The sequence below is a fragment of the Scylla paramamosain genome, chromosome 4 (assembly GCF_035594125.1).
Source record: "Scylla paramamosain isolate STU-SP2022 chromosome 4, ASM3559412v1, whole genome shotgun sequence".
NCBI lineage: Eukaryota > Metazoa > Arthropoda > Malacostraca > Decapoda > Portunidae > Scylla > Scylla paramamosain.
Genome location: NC_087154.1, coordinates 6,484,605 through 6,502,887, shown reverse-complemented (window position 1 = coordinate 6,502,887; position 18,283 = coordinate 6,484,605). Strand labels below are relative to the sequence as shown.

The 18,283-nt window shown below is 41.6% G+C and overlaps 1 protein-coding gene across 7 annotated transcripts in view; it reads left to right on the top strand.

The window, feature by feature from the left end:
- The first annotated feature begins 7,750 nt into the window (after positions 1-7,750).
- The window catches only part of LOC135097264 (uncharacterized), a 177,251-nt gene continuing 166,718 nt past the window's right edge, over positions 7,751-18,283 (top strand). For 5 of the 7 annotated variants that reach the window (XR_010265547.1, XR_010265545.1, XR_010265559.1 and 2 more), the window contains exon 1: positions 7,751-7,864. The gene's annotated coding sequence lies outside the window, so the exon portion shown is untranslated. The remainder of the gene's footprint in view (positions 7,865-18,283) is intronic. The other 2 variants (XM_063999079.1, XR_010265552.1) reach the window with 2 other exon arrangements.

The following is an 18,283-nucleotide window of genomic DNA, read 5'->3' as shown; positions in this document are numbered from 1 at the left end:
AGTGAGAAATTTGAGTGGAGTCTGCGATGCCACTAAATTACAATGTATTTCGCACTTATAATAAAAGCTTCAATGTAGACGAAGTTCTATCTTTCTAGAGTGCAAAAATTGTTACTGATCTCAGTAGAAGAACACATTGAATTTTTAAGTGACTATAACCTTTAATATGCATTTTTTTTCTATTTAGCGGCTGAAGCAAACTTTTTTGTAATTTCATTCACAACATTAGTGTATAGGTGGCATAGTATAACAAAGTTTTTTGAAAGGTGAAATAAAGTTAGCATTGTTTGATAATAAAATGAACAATAAGGAACACAGGTCTTGGAGGTCAGAGGTGGGTCCCGCTCATTCAAAAGCACCATTCGTTAGGTTACGACTTGCTGCCTTATTTACCTCTTACGTTGGTTATTGTTTGTCTGGAAATCTACTTCTCTCGACGTGTGGCAACTGTGTAAGCAATTAAAGCCATGTACGAGTTTTCTCTAGTTCAATATTTGCTGCTTCTATTCTTAGCAACCCCACTTCAACTCCATCCCTTATTTCACATCCTGTCTCTCCTTTGATAATTTTTCAACGGGAGTTCTCTATTTCTAATCATCACTAATAGTTCTTCGTCCCTCCAGAAGGCCACTTCTTGTATCCAAATGGAAGCTCATGAGGTGCTGTCACGCTTAGGCAGTCATTACGTCTCCGCGTGCACCGGTTTGAGTTACAGGTGAAAATTAACTTTCTCACCTTAGCAATTATTTTATGTTTTTATTATCATGCAGAATTATGAGTTCGCCTATGGACAGCTTAGGATAAATGAAAAAAAAAAACCTGTGGGTAAAAACCAGCTCAGTATAATGACTGCCTTGCTGGTGGGACATGTTGGACTGAGGGTCGTATACTAAAACATTTTAAGAACTACTTTCAGGGGCCACATGATCATGTGTTAATTTTTCTCCTACTGATGATGTATAATACACTTTAAGTTATCATTGCAGCCATAGGAGCATCCTTAAGAACCCTTATAATTTCTAATTGAGCATGTCAAAATTCGGCGAAAAGAGAGGGATGCATTGCTTAAAATGAAATCCACCAGGGATGCAAAACACACCTCAGGCTATCACTATAATTACTGAAACACCCTTTAGAGACAGAGGAACTTCTACTAGATCTGTTAAAAGCTGAAGAAATGAGATGTGGAAACGTTTGAAGATGTGGACATGAGACTAAGGGGTTGGAATGACAGGGCACGACGTCACTTGGCACACAGGCTTTCTTAGCGGCACTGGGCTTATCTTTGGTCGCTTATTGCGGGAAGTGTCGTTGCTTGTCACGCTCCCAGGGGATCTGTTATGACTTATACTTACTTTACTTACTTAATTCCCATCCAGCGGTTACCAGGTAGGGTCTCTGAGTGCTCCTCGGAATCCTGACCATGCTTTCCTGTCTTTAGGCAAGAGTCAGTTGTCAGTAATTTATCCTTTAGCTGCTTACCTCACTCGCCCTCCCCTTGCAGTTCTAAGTATTCTTACCACTGCACTACTACTTATACTACTACTACTACTACCACTACTACTACTACTACTACTACTACTACTACTACTACTACTACTACTACTAGTACTACTTCTACAGTCATGTCATTATATATATATATATATATATATATATATATATATATATATATATATATATATATATATATATATATATATATATATATATATCACGGCGTATTTTATGGGAATTCTGTCGCTTGTATTAACTTTTTACAGCACATGAACGATGAAATGAAGTTGATTCAGCGAAAGTAGGGCGACATTGCCAATGCTCACACACACACACACACACACACACACACACACACACACACACACACACACACACACACACACACACACACACACACACACACACACATACACGTACAAAAGTTTGTAGGCAACAAAGTGAAACTAAGCTGCAATGTTTCGTAAGTCAAAGTTTGATGTGCGGGTGACTGTTGCAGCGGGTGACGGTTAGCAGACGATTGTTCCAGAGAGAGAGAGAGAGAGAGAGAGAGAGAGAGAGAGAGAGAGAGAGAGAGAGAGAGATAACAACTACGTAAATTCGAACTTTTTTTCATATCCTTTATCAGAATGGTCATATTTTCCTCCTCCATTATCATCATCATCATCATCGTCATCTTCATCATCATCATCATCATCATCATCATCATTTTCCCTCTCTCTCTCTCTCTCTCTCTAACTATCTATCTATCTCTATCTATCTATCTATCTATCTATCTATCTATCTATCTATCTATCTATCTATCTATCTCTCTCTCTTTCATCCAAACATTACATACATAGAATACAAGATTACACTGAATTGCGAAAAGGAGCTGTGATCTTAATCTAAAAATTATCACTGTCATGTGTCATTTATCTAAGAGCTGTTCCTGGTCTTGACCATGGGAGGTCTTCGTGAACGAGGGAGTGCGCTGTCACAGTCAGGCACTCATTCCTCCCTCTTCACTGCCAATCACTGTCACTGTCAGGCATTTCTCCTCTCTTAGTATTATTTAACACTGTCACTGTCAGGTACTCTCATCTTTCGTCATTCCGCATCACTGTCACTATCAGGCGTCTGTGTCCGAGGGCGGCACACTTCACCTGTTGGGAGGACATCCTGGTGACGTCCACTGCTGAGGTGATGGCATTCCACAGCTCCGCGGTGTTGTGGAAGAAGGCACGGTGACACGTCACTGAGTGGCACCTCGGCACTTGGAGGAGGACATGAGTCACTACCGCTCTCTTTTCCTCCAGGGGACTCGAAGTGCCATGAGGTGTGGCGTTTGCTGCACCTAGGCCTCGTGCAGAGGCCTAGGTGAGAGCACCCACTTGCATTCGGTGATCCAGGCTGTCCAGTTGGCTGTTTGTGGCATCCTGGTACATGAGTGGGTAGGGTCGCTTGTGCTCTGCTGGATCTGCTACTGCTGCTGCTGCTGCTGTCGGCCAGATTGGGGTTGCTGCTCCCAGCCGCCGGCGCCGTAGGAGGCACTTGGCCCGCCGCTGTACCTCGTCCAGCAGAGAGAGAGGTGGGTTTGGGCAGTGGTCATCCACGTGAGGGGACTGTGCTCCAGGTTGGGCTTCATCTGAGCCTTGTACAGCGTCATGAGGACCTGGGCGTCGAGTAGGTGCCTCACTCGACACTCTCTCTCTGTCTCTCTCTCTCTCTCTCTCTCTCTCTCTCTCTCTCTCTCTCTCTCTCTCTCTCTCTCTCTCTCTCTCTCTCTCTCTGTTACCACGCGTCGCTGCACCCGTCACACGCCTCCACGCTCTTTCTTCAAGCACTATAACTTTCACGGCTTCCATTTATAGTGCAGTGACGCGGCGCTGATATGAGGGAATAACTATGGACGAGTGGGCGAGGGCAGCGCAAGGCGAGGCAGGAAGAGGGGTGTTAAGAGGGTAAAGAGGTATCAGGGTGATTTACAGGGTTTTCAGGGTGAAGCAGGCCGGAAGGGAAGTGTTTGTGGGATGAGTTTGCGGTGGTAAGAGTGGGTCAGGGAGGGAATGAGAAAGGACTGGGTAACGGAGTGGAAATGTAGAAAGTGTGGTTGGAGGTGGTACGAGTGTTTCAGGGTAATGGGGCGGAATACGAGTGTTGTAAGTTTTAAGTTTTCTGTGTTGCTTTGTGTATGATTTGATGGACTGCTGTGTTTCGTCAGCTTTGCGGATTAGCTCTTAAATAAAACTTGAGAACGTGGACCAAACTGGAACAAGGAAAGGCTCTGCTGGTGCTGGAAGTGAGGCTCCAGTGAGTGTAAATTATTGAGGCTCCTGCGGCGTGCCTCCCGCTACGGGCTGAGAATGCTCGTGGCTGCAGGAGACCGCCGGCTAGAGGATAGTTTACGTCTGTTTTCCAGGAAGAAAGACGAGAACGGTAAACTGTACGTGTGGATTTTGTTGGCACCATATGACAGGCGTCTTGCACCAACCCAGAGAACACGCCATAAAGAACCACGACCAAGGGACACTGGGACATTGTTTGAGTCTTGGCTGGGGTGGATATGCGCCACGCAGCGGAAGTTCAAGGCTGTCTTGTCGTTGGTGTTGGCAGGCCAGCGCTCGCCGTCTTGCCCTGTCCACTAATGCTGAACAAAGAAATTAGAGAACTACTTCATCGCACCACTCATAAAAGGTATTTGCGGCAAAACCTTCGTAATGTTACCTGTTCGGCGAGGGAAGCAGAACACCTGTGTACTAACAGTTACCTTCAACAGTTACACCTATGCAATATTATAGGTGATGACGGCAGATGGAGAAAAACCTGTTTTCATTGATTGCCACGTGCTCTACTATATTCTATTTATAGTGCGAGACAGGAATCTGAAGTGATTAACTTGGATTATTCAGAGAAGCTTAGCAGCTCACGCCTAACTTCACTTACGAAAAGTGCAGTGCTGACAGTGGCTGCAGTGTATCGACGCCAGGCTAGTGTTTCAGTGCGAGGCTTGAGGCTCTTACATGCTGTGCCGCAAATGGAGTCCTGACAGGCGTGTCCGAGGCAGCATTAGGGGAACGTGTTTCCTTGCTAACACCTGCCCCAGAGGCCTGTCGCGCTCCTTACGAGTGTGGTGGAGGGGACACACACACACACACACACACACACACACACACACACACACAAACACACACACACACACACTCGACGTCTTATGCCAGGTGTCGCTCCCTGACGCCGCCTCCGTGCCCCGCCGTGCAAGGTGGTCGGCAATGGCCGGCGTTAAGGAGGCTAAACGAGGCTGCCGGCACGGCTCCTCCGCAGGTGACGGCGATAACCACGCGCTGGAAAGTGTCACGCTAGACCTCTTAAAACTTACTGTAATGTTCCCAACTTCGACGTTAAGTGACCCGACTCCCTTTCTCTCCATTTTCAATCTGTTTTCTTTTTTCCTCTTTTTTTTTTTTTTTTTTTTTAGATTTCTTGCTTTTAACGTTTCCACCTTCATCCATCTTACTTCATCTTTCGTTCCTTCACCTACATACCATCCACTCTTACTCTCTCCCTCTTTGACATCTCAAGCTAAAATGTTTGTCTTTCTTTCCTTAACCACACACGTCCTTGCACAACACTCTATTGTTTCCTTCCTTCCCTTGCACCATCACCTTGTATTCCACTCCCTCGTTTTCCTCTAAATACTTTCTTCCTCCTCCTCCTCCTCTTCTGTACTACCAGTAGTATTCTTTGAACTTTTGTGGCAAGAAATGGGAGTTTTGTCGCTTTAAATGCGAAGGTTTTCGCGTTCACCTCTGCATCAATTCCGCTAGTGACCAGCACACACACACACACACACACACAAAGACATAGAATAAGCTAAGGACTGAAAGAGATAGTGATAATAAAGGACGTAATTGAAGAGCTGGGTACGTAGTAGCTACAAAATGCTTTCTTACTGACATGGCTTAGTGTCCCCTACAGAGTGTGGAGTGGACCTGCTATCCGTTTTCTATGCCCATAAATATAAAACAGTGACCTTGATTTTCATCCCATTATTTTTTAATCTCGACGCAGGGAAAAAGGGCAATAAGATAAAACAGTTTGAAGTATTTTGGTAAAGATGGATTTTTATGACGCAAACGTATGTGAATGAGAGAGACAGAGAGAGTGAGAGACAGAGAGAGAGAGAAAGAGAGAGAGAGAGAGAGAGAGAGAGAGAGAGAGAGAGAGAGAGAGAGAGAGAGAGAGAGAGAGAGAGAGAGAGAGAGAGAATTGTGAAATTTTAGGCTTATATGTTTATTTATTTTTATACGTAATCCTCTTTTCGCATTAGTTTTGACGTTCGGTGAATTTTCAAAATTTCTCAAAAATTGGACCTTGGACTTGGGAGTCACTATCCCTCAAGTGTAATTACTAAAATCCTCCTAACGTGGAAGATATATATATATATATATATATATATATATATATATATATATATATATATATATATATATATATATATATATATATATATATATATATATATATATATATATATATATATATATATATATATATATATATATATATATATATATATATATATATATTTTTATTTTTTTTCTCTTTTTTTTTTCTTTTATGTAGGAAGGACACCAGCCAAAGGAAACGAAAATCCCACTGAAATGCCGGTCCCCGAATAGAGTCCAAAGCAGTAGTCAAAAATTGAAGGATAAGTGTCTTGAAACCTTCCTCTTGAAGGAGTTCAAGTCATAGGAAGGTGGAAATGCAGAAACGGGCAGGGAGTTCCAGAGTTTACCAAAAAAAGGGATGAATGATTGAGAATACTGGTTAACTCTTGTATTAGAGAGGTGGACAGAATGGGGGTGAGAGAAAGAAGAAAATCTTGTGCAGCGAGGCCGCGGGAGGAGAGGAGGCATGCAATTAGCAAGATCAGAAGAACAATTACCATGAAAATAGCGGTAGAAGATAGCTAGAGATGCAACATTGCGGCGATGAGAAAGAGGCTGAAGACAGTCAGTTAAAGGAGAGGAGTTGATGAGACGAAAAGCTTTTAATTCCACCCTGTTAAAAGAGCACTATGAGTGGAACAAGGTGGAACAAGGGTCGGATAAGGCCCTTGTACAGAGTTGGTAGCCGGGGGTGGGGGGGGGAACTGGCAGAACACCTCAGAACACCTCAGAACACCTAACTTCATAGAAGCTGTTTTAGCTAGAGATGAGATGTGAAGTTCCCAGTTTAGATTATAAGAAAAGGATAGACCGAGGATGTTCAGTGTAGAAGAGGGGGGCAGTTGAGTGTTATTGAGGAAGAGGGGATACTTGTCTGGAAGGTTGTGCCGAGTTGATAGATGGAGGAATTGAGTTTTTCAAGCACTGAACAATACCAAGTTTGCTCTGTCCCAATCAGAAATTTTAGAGAGACCAGAAGTCAGGCGTTCTGTGGCTTCCCTGCGTGAACTGTTTAGTTCCTGAAGGGTTGGACGTTTGTGAAAAGACTTGAAAAGTGCAAGATGAGCGTAGGAGTGGATAGGACAAGAAGTTTCGTTTAGAAGGTCATTGATGAATAATAAGAAGAGAGTGGGTGACAGGACAGAACCCTGAGGAGCACCACTGTTAATAGATTTAGGAGAAGAACAGTGACTGTTTACCACAACAGCAATAGAACGGTCAGAAAAGAAACTTGAGATGAAGTTACAAAGAGAAGGATAGAAACCATAGGAGGGTAGTTTGGAAATCAAAGCTTTGTGCCATATCCAAGGCAACAACAAAAGTTTCACCAAAATCTCTAAAAGAGGATGACCAAGACTCAGTAGGGAAAGCCAGATCACTAGTAGAGCGGCCTTGACGGAACCCATACTGGCGATCAGATAGAAGGGTGTGAAGTGATAGATGTGTAAGAATCTTCCTGTTGAGGATAGATTAAAAACTTTAAATAGGCAGGAAATTAAAGCAATAGGACAGTGGTTTGAGGGATTATAACGGTCACCCTCTTTAGAAAAAGGGAGAATGTAGGCAAACTTCCAGCAAGAAGGAAAGGTAGATGTTGATAGACAGGGTTGATGAAAGAGTTCGACAAGCAAGGTGTAAGCACGGAGACTCAGTTTCGGAGAGCAATAGGTAGGACTCCATTAGGTACATAAGCCTTCCGAGGGTTTAGGCCAGCGAACATATAAGCGAATATACGGAACGTGCTTTGTTACAGCTGGCAGTCCACGTGGCTGGTAGCCCTGCCCTGCCTTGATTATTTCTTCTCCGAATGGTTGGTAGTTCTGCTTCATAGTCCGGCGTGTTTTGCTGAGTGTGGTTGGCTGCGTCGCTGCTCTATCTTAAAGCTGCATTTTCAAGTACTCTGGGCATCCCAGAGTCTCTATTTCAGCACGCAATGAGTGAGTACTAGTGCCTTTAAGGACGTGAAGTGTCGAGGTGTTTGGGTGTAGGTGTGCAGTGCCAGGCGGTGGTAATGTTGACTGCGGTGGTGGGTTGGTGCCTAGCAGTCGGACAGGGCTGCCGCGCTAGCCACTGTTGTCAGCCTTGTCATAGGTCTTGGTGGCTTCTTATGGAGGTGAAATGCTTGTATTATACATAAAAACTCAACTAATAGCGTGCAGCTTAGTGTTAATTGTTTAGTGAGCGGTGGGTGAAGGTGCTGGAATGACCTAGCAGGCGAACCACCAATCCCATAGTTGACCCTTCCCTCGCGCTCGTTCTCCCCCGCACCACTGCCTTACTATAAGTTTACCCGTTGAGCACGTCAAGTATTATAAAACTTACGTGAGTAGTTGAATGTTAGGTGACCTTCCCTGTGATGTCAGTGATTCCGGGAGGCAACGAGTGATGTGGCTGTGGGGATATAATGACGTGAGGTGCGCTATTGATACTTTGGTGGCTGGGGGAAGGTAGGGGCAAGTGGTGCAGTCATCAAGTAGAATTTTACCTTTATTTATTCGTGTGTGGATGGGCTTTGGGAAACTACACGGTCTAAATAATGGAGGTGTCGAGAAGAATATAATAAAGGAAAGGTAAAAGAAGACGCTGCAATATTAATAAGGTAAAATGTTCTTAATATTGACAACGCTCAATTTTTCTTCTGCTTAGGTTAGTGTAGGCTTCAAACTTCACAATTCTGGAGGTGGCGTTGGTGTAGACTTAAAGCTTCACTATTCTGGAGGTGGTGGGTGGCATAGGCATCAGGCTGGCCGCTGCGGGTGTGTGTAGTTACTTAATTGGTTGTTATGGAGAACTGTGAATGGCTCGTGATTGGCTGGGAGAGTGATAGGGAGGGGAGGAGAGAGACAGGGGGGACGGGGAGGATTGCTTAACCAGGTTCCCGTGCAAATACTCACAGCAATGCGACGATCACTGTAACGGGATAGTCCGATTTTTCTATTGATTTTTCTTTTTTGTCACTACGACGCATTTGTAGAAAAAAAATTAGCAACGATGAGCTTATAGTAAATGCGGCGGTAGAGATATAGAAATATTGACTGATAATGCGTCAGCTTCAGAATTGCAATGATGAAAGGAAGAAAAGTATTATCTTTTGTTTTGTGTGTCCGTGTTTCTGTATGAGAGAGAGAGAGAGAGAGAGAGAGAGAAAGAGAGAGAGAGAGAGAGAGAGAGAGAGAGAGAGAGAGAACACACACGCGCGCGCGAACCGAGAACACTGCATTCCTCGTCTTATCAGAAAAGAGGCAGTCAATCCCCTGAGCATCGGTTCTTTAGCATGTAACCTTCACAGCAAAGCGTCATCCACTTAGAAGAGGAGTTGAGGCTGCTGTCCCTTTAATATACAGCAGTCCGGCAGTGTTGTGACCTCATTATGCTCGACTCACGTGTAATCAAGGCAAGAGGGAGCCATTTTTCTCGTTAGCTTTGGCTTTGCTCCGTCGACGCGCGAAAGTTTGGCAAGCAGAAAATATCGTATGAAACAAGTTTGTTGTTGGGGAGTTGAGGGTTGTAACATTTGCGTGTCCAGGTTGAGAGGGAGAGGGAGGAGAAAGAGGGAGGGAGGGGGAGGGAGAGTGTGTGAAAAGAGAGAAGAAAGGGAAGGAGATGGTGGTAGATAAGGAAGAAAGGAAGGAAGGAGGGAAAAGTCAGAAAAAGAGTGTGAAGATGATGAAAGGAGGGAAGAATAAGGGAAGGAGATGGTGGGAGAGAGGAAATGAAAGAAAAAAAAGATAAATAGGGAAAATGAAAGAAAGGAAGAAGAGGACAGGAGAGGAGAAGGAAAGGAGTAAGATGGGAAGGGTGAGAAAGGAGGAGGAGAAGGAGGAGGAGGAGAGAATGAAAGAGGGGGTGGGGTTGGGAGGAGGGAGTAAAAGAGAAGGAGGAAGGAGGGAAAAGGAAGAAAGGAAGGAGAGGAATAGAGAGAGAGGAGGGTGGAAGGAGGAGAGGTGATTGGACAACACACGAGAAACGCTGCACTCTAAATTTCGGATTCTTTATTTGAGACCCTGGAATTGACGAGGCATTCCTGTCCTACTCCTCCCACATCCCTCTGAACAGGCAATCACCTCCCCCCCATTCCTTTCCCTCTCTTTCCCTCGTTCCCTCCGTCTCCCTCTCTCCCTCCCAATCTTGCCATTACTGCTTTCTCTTGTTTTTTTTTTCTCTCTCTCCTTCCTACCTTACTTTCATCCTCACTCCCTCCCCTCTTCTTTCCTTTCCATCCCTCCATGCCATTCTTACTGTATTATCCTTGCTTTCCTCCTCTTCTCCCTCCTTCACTGTCCTCCTCTCCTTGTCACTCCTGCAACCTTTTCCTCCCTACCTCCCTTCCTTATTACCCCCATCCTTCCATCCCTCACCATCCTCCCTCCCTCCCTCCTTCAGCCATTATGTCTCTTCCTTCCGAGTTTGAAAGGAAGAGAGGCATTCGATAAACTTAATTCATGTCTACTGCCTTCATCTCTCTCTCTCTCTCTCTCTCTCTCTCTAGATCGGTATCGGGCTTCGGGGCGATATATTGGTAAAGATTTATCAGATGCTGCCACAGTCGCCGATACTTAACGGAAGTAATTATTTTCGAGGAGGAAATACAACCAATGACTGAGAGATTTGGGAAACTTACAACCTCTCTTCTTCCTCCTCTTCTTCCTCCTCCTCTTTCTCATTTACAGTGAGAGTGTCTGCCTCTACAGTATTTTTGTGTGTGTATCTTCTATTTTATGTTGTCTGAATAATGATAGTTTGAGTAGTTAAGTGTTTTTTTAGGTAATAGTCCTTTTGTTTTTGTAAATTTTTTTTACATTCACTGAGTGTTGAAAAGTAGATACAATTGTTTTTCTGAGTACCAAATATTTAAAAGTACATGCAATTTACTTTTATAATCACAAATGTTTGCAAGTATTATTTTTTACGAGTACCGGATCTTTACAAGTAGTGAAGGGATGGTTAAAATACGAATTCCAAGCAGAAGTACGTACTACATGTTTTTTATTAATTTCTACAAGCGTGGCGTCCTGTTCTCTTGTACCATGAAATCATCAGCTTTGAACTTTTAACTTGTCGATTGCTTTGGCTTCACAAACTTTTGTGGCGCAATTTTAAAGTATATTTTTGACACCGCTGAAAGAGAATGATGAAGTAGCTCAAATATCGCACTGCCTGCTGACTAAGGTTCTCTGGGGATAGGGTAACAACTGTCATTAGCTAACAATCAGAGAGTTAACAATCTTGCATGTTGTATTTTAGATTGCCTAACTAATCAAAAATTGTTTCATAAATATCAGTACATATACTGTGGTGTATTCATGACATCCCTATGTCCTTTTAGTGGTGAGCTTCTCGTTATATATGTACTTTGTATGTAAGATACTCGATTACTTTACATAGAGGTTTGATTTTATGAACATAGTAGGTTTACGATTGTCTGATTTGATTCTGCTACGGGAAAACAAAAAAAGTGGAAGTTATGTATACTCTTTTCTTATAACTTTCTAAACGCAGCACCAGCACATCTACGTTATGACGAAAAAAATGGCTTGTATTTTGTTTTATAGTTATCTTTGTGGTGTGTGTGTGTGTGTGTGTGTGTGTGTGTGTCCATAATATGAAAGGAATAAAAAAAGAGATCGCGCTACACACTTGGGGAGAATTTATTTTGATAATGTTTTCTCCTCGCTCGTGTTTGTCAGTGCCTCCTTCTCTCTCTCTCTCTCTCTCTCTCTCTCTCTCTCTCTCTCTCTCTCTCTCTCTCTCTCTCTCTCTCTCTCTCTCTCTCTCTCACCTGTAGCGTCCAAAGTCTCCTTTTACACTATGCATGAAAGAGAAAGTGTATATCGCCTCTCACCTCGGAAAGCTGAAGTTTTAATAGAGTTATGAAGTTGTACACATATTTGCTTCAGATAGTCAGCAGCTATTGCGCACCCTCTCCGTGCACCTCCGCCACCACTGCCACCATCAACTCCTCTTCGTCGTCGTCGTCGTAGTCGTTTTCCTTCTCTCCTTCCTCGTTTCACTCGTCAATCATTACGCAGTTATCTATATATATTTTTTTTTTGAGTCATCCCTGCAATGTTAAGAGTTTTCTTTACAATATAGGAATATAATAAATATTTCTTCTTATCTCATGCGGTTAGTTTCTCAGTTGTCATTATAATATTAGACATGCATTAAGCTAGAAGTATTTCGAGGAGACGTAATGCAAATATCGAATGCATACGAAAATAATTACATTGAAACAACCTTAATTTCGCTCCTTCATTATCACATTACCAGTGGATAATAGTCTTTAGTATTTCCGAGAGAGGCAGTGCGAAGATCGAATGAGCAGAAAAAAAAAAACTAATAAAAAAAATATATTTAAACAACATCAAAGTCACTCATTGGATTATTGATGGATTTTCCAAGAAGCGAGGACCAATTAAATGAGCGAAGCGGTCTTAATGAAAGCTGATAAGTGGCATCGGAGCTTGGCCAAGTGGATCATGCGGCCACTTGGGTACAAATGTGGCTTGTGATGAGTGTAGTCAATGTGGCGCCAAAAAGCCTCGAGACAGACTGAGTGCAGGATCCAGGATGTCTGAGTGTATGATGACTAGATGTGTAAGTTGTATGATTATCAGGTATCCCATTGGCTTAATTATTTGAATAGAAGCTCCCCCTGGTCCATCCTCCTCTTGTCAAAGTGAGCCAAGGATGATTAGTGTCATCTTTCGTAATTTGTGTAATCTTGTCATGTGCCATTGGAAGTCTATGTAGGTGAGCTGTAGTGCGGGAGAGACGCGGGCCTTCAAGTGAGACGCGGCCTGTCGTTGATACTTGATTTTTAGGTATTTTTTATGTAAGACGGGATCTGGCTAAGGACAACGAAAATACTGCAAGGAAACGAAAAAGAAAAGAAAAAAAAAAGTCCACTGAAGATGCCAATCTCAAAAGAGAACTTAAAAAAAAAAAACTCAAAATTACGGCGTCTTGGAAGAACAGTGCGCTACAGTTCATTAGAAACACTGCATATTCATCTGTTCAAGCACCTGCAAGAAGAAGAAAGACTGAAAAAAAAAGATCTATTGTTTAATCTATATATATATATATATATATATATATATATATATATATATATATATATATATATATATATATATATATATATATATATATATATATATATATATATATATATATATATATATATATATATATATATATATATATATATATATATATATATATATATATATTTTATTTTATCTATTTTTTTTTTTTTTAGATGGCTGTAGAACGATGTAGAACGAAAAGATTATGTCCCTGAGTGGTATTTGATTAAGGGACGATGTGTTGAACAGCAGTGAATGTTTTAGTTGGGGAAAAGATGTCACCAATCTCAGTGAAGTACGTGTAATGCCCTGCCAAGTTACCAGGTTGAGCATACAAATATTAGTCACGCATTTATCAATGGTTCAGCGATTCATGCATTATGGAGACAGTGATAAGTCGTTCTTTTTAGACAAGAGGCACAAGCACCGTGTCCGTCCGTCCTAAAAACTTCATAATTCCGAGGAAGCTTCGTTCATTTAAACAATTTGCATAATCTTTGTGTAACCTCGAGAATTACACATCATACTGAATAAAACGAGGCCTGGAGTGACACAGCATTATTAAAGGTATGTTGTCCGTGTCTACAAAGAAGGCAAAGTGAAGCTGGCGGGCAGTGAGTAGCATAATGAAAGCCATGCCTTGAGGGGCCGCCAGCTGGGACGCGACCGGTCACAAAGAGAGTTACTTGACCACCGCCGGGCACATATTAAGCTAACAGGTACACTTACATTATTTTACCCCTGTGTTACTGTTTTTCAATAACGTGTTTTGCCTTGTTATATTCTTGCACTGCTTGTTCTTCCTTTGTTGTGGAACTTGAGTAGGCTGTGATGGGGTAGTGTGGGTGTGGGTGTGTTTCTGGCCTTGATCCGCTTTCATCACCATCACGAGGACTCTGGTGAGAATCAAGAACTATATTGTGTAACACTTTTGAGCCGTACCTTCACTGCATTCTAAAGGATCTACTCGTAGTTGAAATAAAGAGTTTAAAGGATGTTTTTACATTATTAGGAGGAGAAAATCCGGCTAGTCATCTCTGTGGCCTTTGAGAATAGCGTTTCTGAATTCGGGCCCAGCAACTGCTCATTGATCATGCTTGAAGGTTCGATTATTTATCTATTTATTTATGTATTTATTTTTTGTACCATTCACTGCACCTCTTCGTCAATCAGTAAGACTTTTCAATACGTATACTACTGCTATTGCAATTTTTCACACTCCGCCGCTATTTTGCATCCCTTGTTATCAGGTACATACATTTCCATGGTTATTGCTGCTCTAAACTTGCTCACTACAATGCTTCCCCTTCTCATGCGATCTGTCTGTCGAGAGCCACTTTGTTGAAAGGCAAGTAAATCTGTTTGAATTCAGATGTTGCCGTTTTACTTTTTGTTGTACTACCGAGTCTTGTAAAACAATGCAACATTCCCAAGTGATTCATTCATTTAGAGAGAGAGAGAGAGAGAGAGAGAGAGAGAGAGAGAGAGAGAGAGAGAGAGAGAGAGAGAGAGAGAGAGAAGCATGCATGTGTGAATGTAGAAGTTAAATAATTGAATGTCTGAATCAACTTCACGTCACAGGCGGGAGTGTGAGTGACAAAACCAGTCCTTCCGTGCAGCGCGGAGCATAAATTTCAGGAAACACGTATCCACTTTTATGCAGATGACGCTTCATGAAGGGATGATATTTGTGTGAGTCACTTCGTTGCTTTATCTCTCTCTTTCACTCTCTCTTTCTCTCACAAAATTGTGTTGTTTACTCGTACAGAAAGCAAGACAGAGAGAGCGTTGTATTTTTACGGCTTGCTTTCTTTATTCCCTCCTTTTATTTTTTTACTTTGTTTTCTTGGTGTAAGTAAGAATGTGTGTTGTTTTAATGCTATGCAACACTATATTGCCTCGCAGCTTCTCGTGTAAGTCGCTGTAAGTCGCGGTAATTGAAGGCGTTCGTGAGCCTGTGTGCGAGGGAAGGGGCGCCGGGTGCTAGCTGCTGGCTGACATCTGGCGGCAAACACTGGCAAACGCCTTTTCAGTCGCACCTGCCTCCTCCATTCTTTCCCCTCTTTCTTTTATTTCTTTTTCCTTTTTTTTCTTCATAATTGATTATCTCACATTGTCTAACATTTTTTTTGTTACTTTTCGTTACCTATTCCTTTATTTCTTATCTACATAGTATTGTTTATTATTATATACATCAGTTATTATTATTACTTAATACTCGTCATTTTCTGTAATCTGTCTTTTCTTTCTTAGCTTGTCTTTATTCTTTCCTCCTTCCATCCATTCATTACCAGGTGCTCTTTTTCTTTCAGCTCGTCTTTATGCTTTCCTCCTTCCATCCATTCATTACCAGGAGGTCTTTTTCTTTCTGCTCCATTCCTTCCTTCCTTCCTTCCTTCCTTCCTTCCTTCCTTCTTTCCCTCTTCATTTGCGAGTTTATTTAATCAATTCATGTATATCCTTCTTTCGTGTTTTTTTTTTTCAATTTATCTTGTAATTTCCAACCTCTTTCCTGTGGTGTGGTACATCCTTTCTCCCCTTATTCCCTTCGTTCCTTCCTTTCGCAGCTTTCTTCCGTCTTTGCTATTTTGCTTGTTTTTCTTTTTCACTATTTTTTTTTCTTTTTCCTTCCTCACTATGTCACTCAATTCCTTTCTTCCTTTTTATCTTTCTTAATTTTTTTTTTTGTTGCCTTTTTCCCCTGTGCCAACGCTTCATCACTTCATGTTTTTTTTTCCCCTTCTCTTTCACTACTATTTTGCTACCTTTTTTTTATTATAATTTTTTCTCAACTACCCGTCTTCTCTCTTCTGTATCCTATCCCTTCTTTATTTTCTTCTTCCAATTCAGATTTTTATTCCTCCCTTTCTCGTATCATTCGGTTCCCAAGCTTTCCTATTTGTTCCCCGTCTCTTTCTTCTTTCATCAGTTTCACAGTTATTTCCTTTCTTCATTTCACACTTATCTACCTACCTCCCTTCCTTCATTTATTCATTTCTTCCTCCTCCTTTCCTTCATTTCACGATAACTTACCTTGCTTCCTTTCTTCCTTGCTTCCTTCTTTCCTTGCTTGCTATCTTGCTTCATCATTCCATGTGTCGTCTTCTTTACCTTTTATTTCCCTCACGCTCCTCTCATTCTCACCGCCTAGATGCAACACATTATTCTTTTACCTTCCGCTTATGTACTTTATTGTCCCATTCGCAGCATTTTCCTCTTTACCTTCACATTTCCTCCCCTCCTCCGTCCGCCTCTTCTTATCCGCTGGGACAAATGGGGGCGGCGGAAACCAGCAGGTGAGGGGTCTTACCTGGCATTACTACACCTGTTAATGACCCTCACATATCTGGCTTCATTTCACGTGGATGCCTCAGGTGGGTTGATTACCTGGTCTTAATGAGGAGATGGAGGCCGTAATTAATGAAATGAGGCAACGCTAAGCATCAGGGGAGGCGGAGTGAAAGGGGAGGTGAAGGGGAGATATACGAGTATGTTGTGGGGAATATTGCCGTGTTATTGCGTGGTGCGTTACATGTAATGGGCAGCCTGATGGTGATATTCTAGCTGGTGGACTATGTACGCGGTGCTCAGTATTGTGTTGCGGAGAAAAAATATTGGTTATGGTTAAAAATTCGGGTCGTACAGGAGGAGGACGAAGACGAGGACTAGGATAAGGAGTAAAAGGAGGTGAAAGAGGCTGAGAATGGTGATATCGTAGTGTGTGGGAAGAGTATGGGAAAAATAAAAACTGCGAAGGAGAAATAAGCATAGCCAGAAACATAGGAGATGAAACAATAACTAGTGAGAATGAACAGATAAAGTTGTGTGGTGATGTAAACGATGACAATTCAGTTGTAGTAGTTGTAGTAGCGTTTAGTGTGGGAATCAATAAGGGTAAAAAGTGCCAAGGAGGAGCAAGCACAGTCAGAAACATTAAAGGTAAAAACATAATTCCGTCTAGTGAGAATGAATAGATGTGTATATGAAATTATGCACGATGGTGTAAGAGGATGATAATTAGGTTGTCAGTGTTAGTGAGAGAATCAGTAAGGATGAAAGTGCCAAGGAGTAAATTTACCAAGAAACATTAAAGATAAAAGCAGATTATTATGAATAACTAAATAAACGTGATGATGGAAGAAGAGAATAATTAAGTTGAAGTAATATTTAATGTGGGACTCAGTAAGGATGAAACTGCCAACGAGGAGAAAATATACGAAGAAACATTAGAGATGAAAGATTAGTAATTAATGTGAATGAAAAGATATATACACGTGCGCAAGAGGATAGGAGAGGGCAATAATTCGGTTACCATGGGATTTTTAAGGGTAAATTATTATCAAGGAGGAATAATAATATCAAGAAACATTAAAGACGAAGATGGATTACTAACTGCTGGTAATGAATAAATAATGACAAAGGCTTACTAACGAGGGTGCAAGAGGATGAGGATGCCAGTTTAATGCAAGGATCAGTAAGACAAGGCTGCTAAGGAGGACCAAGTATACCAAAACCATTTGAAGTGAAAACAAATAACCAACTAGTGTGAAAAAGATTAATTATGTATAAACTTATGAATGAGGATGAAAAACGATGATAATTCATTCGTCTTAGTGTTCAGTGTGGGAATCAGTATGAATCAATCTGCCAAGGAAGAACAAGGCTATCAAAAAGCATAAGTAATTTAAGTGGGAATAAATGGAACAAATTTTTAGGAGAATGCAAGATGGTGTGGTTTCGATTGCTGTAGTAGGGAGAAGTGAGAAACTAACAAGAAGGATCAGATGAACTGGCACCAAGAAACAAGAGATTAAAGGTTACGCACAGCAACCAATAATATACGTACATAAAGAAAAAAAAAGCACGTATAAATCAACAATTTATAAAGCCATGCAATCAAATAGTAACCATCAATAACTTACTACTTAAAAAAAAAAAATTAGGCGTCAAAAAGATAAATAAAGATGAAAATAAAAAAGTCTGTCCTTGATAAAATATACCCATTAGAGATAAACATGCACCTCGTGATTAAAATTAAGTGGCACAACTCGCAGATACGAGTCGAGAGGTGAGCTAAAATTTTATGATATATGATAAAGCCTCTGCATTTAATCATGTCGTCACTGAACGTATATGTTTATTTGCCAACACGCTCGCTCTCTTAATGAAACGTGTGTGTGTGTGTGTGTGTGTGTGTGTGTGTGTGTGTGCGCGCGCAGAGGTGTTTTGCTGCCACTGTTTGACGCCAGTGCAATATTTGGGTGAATG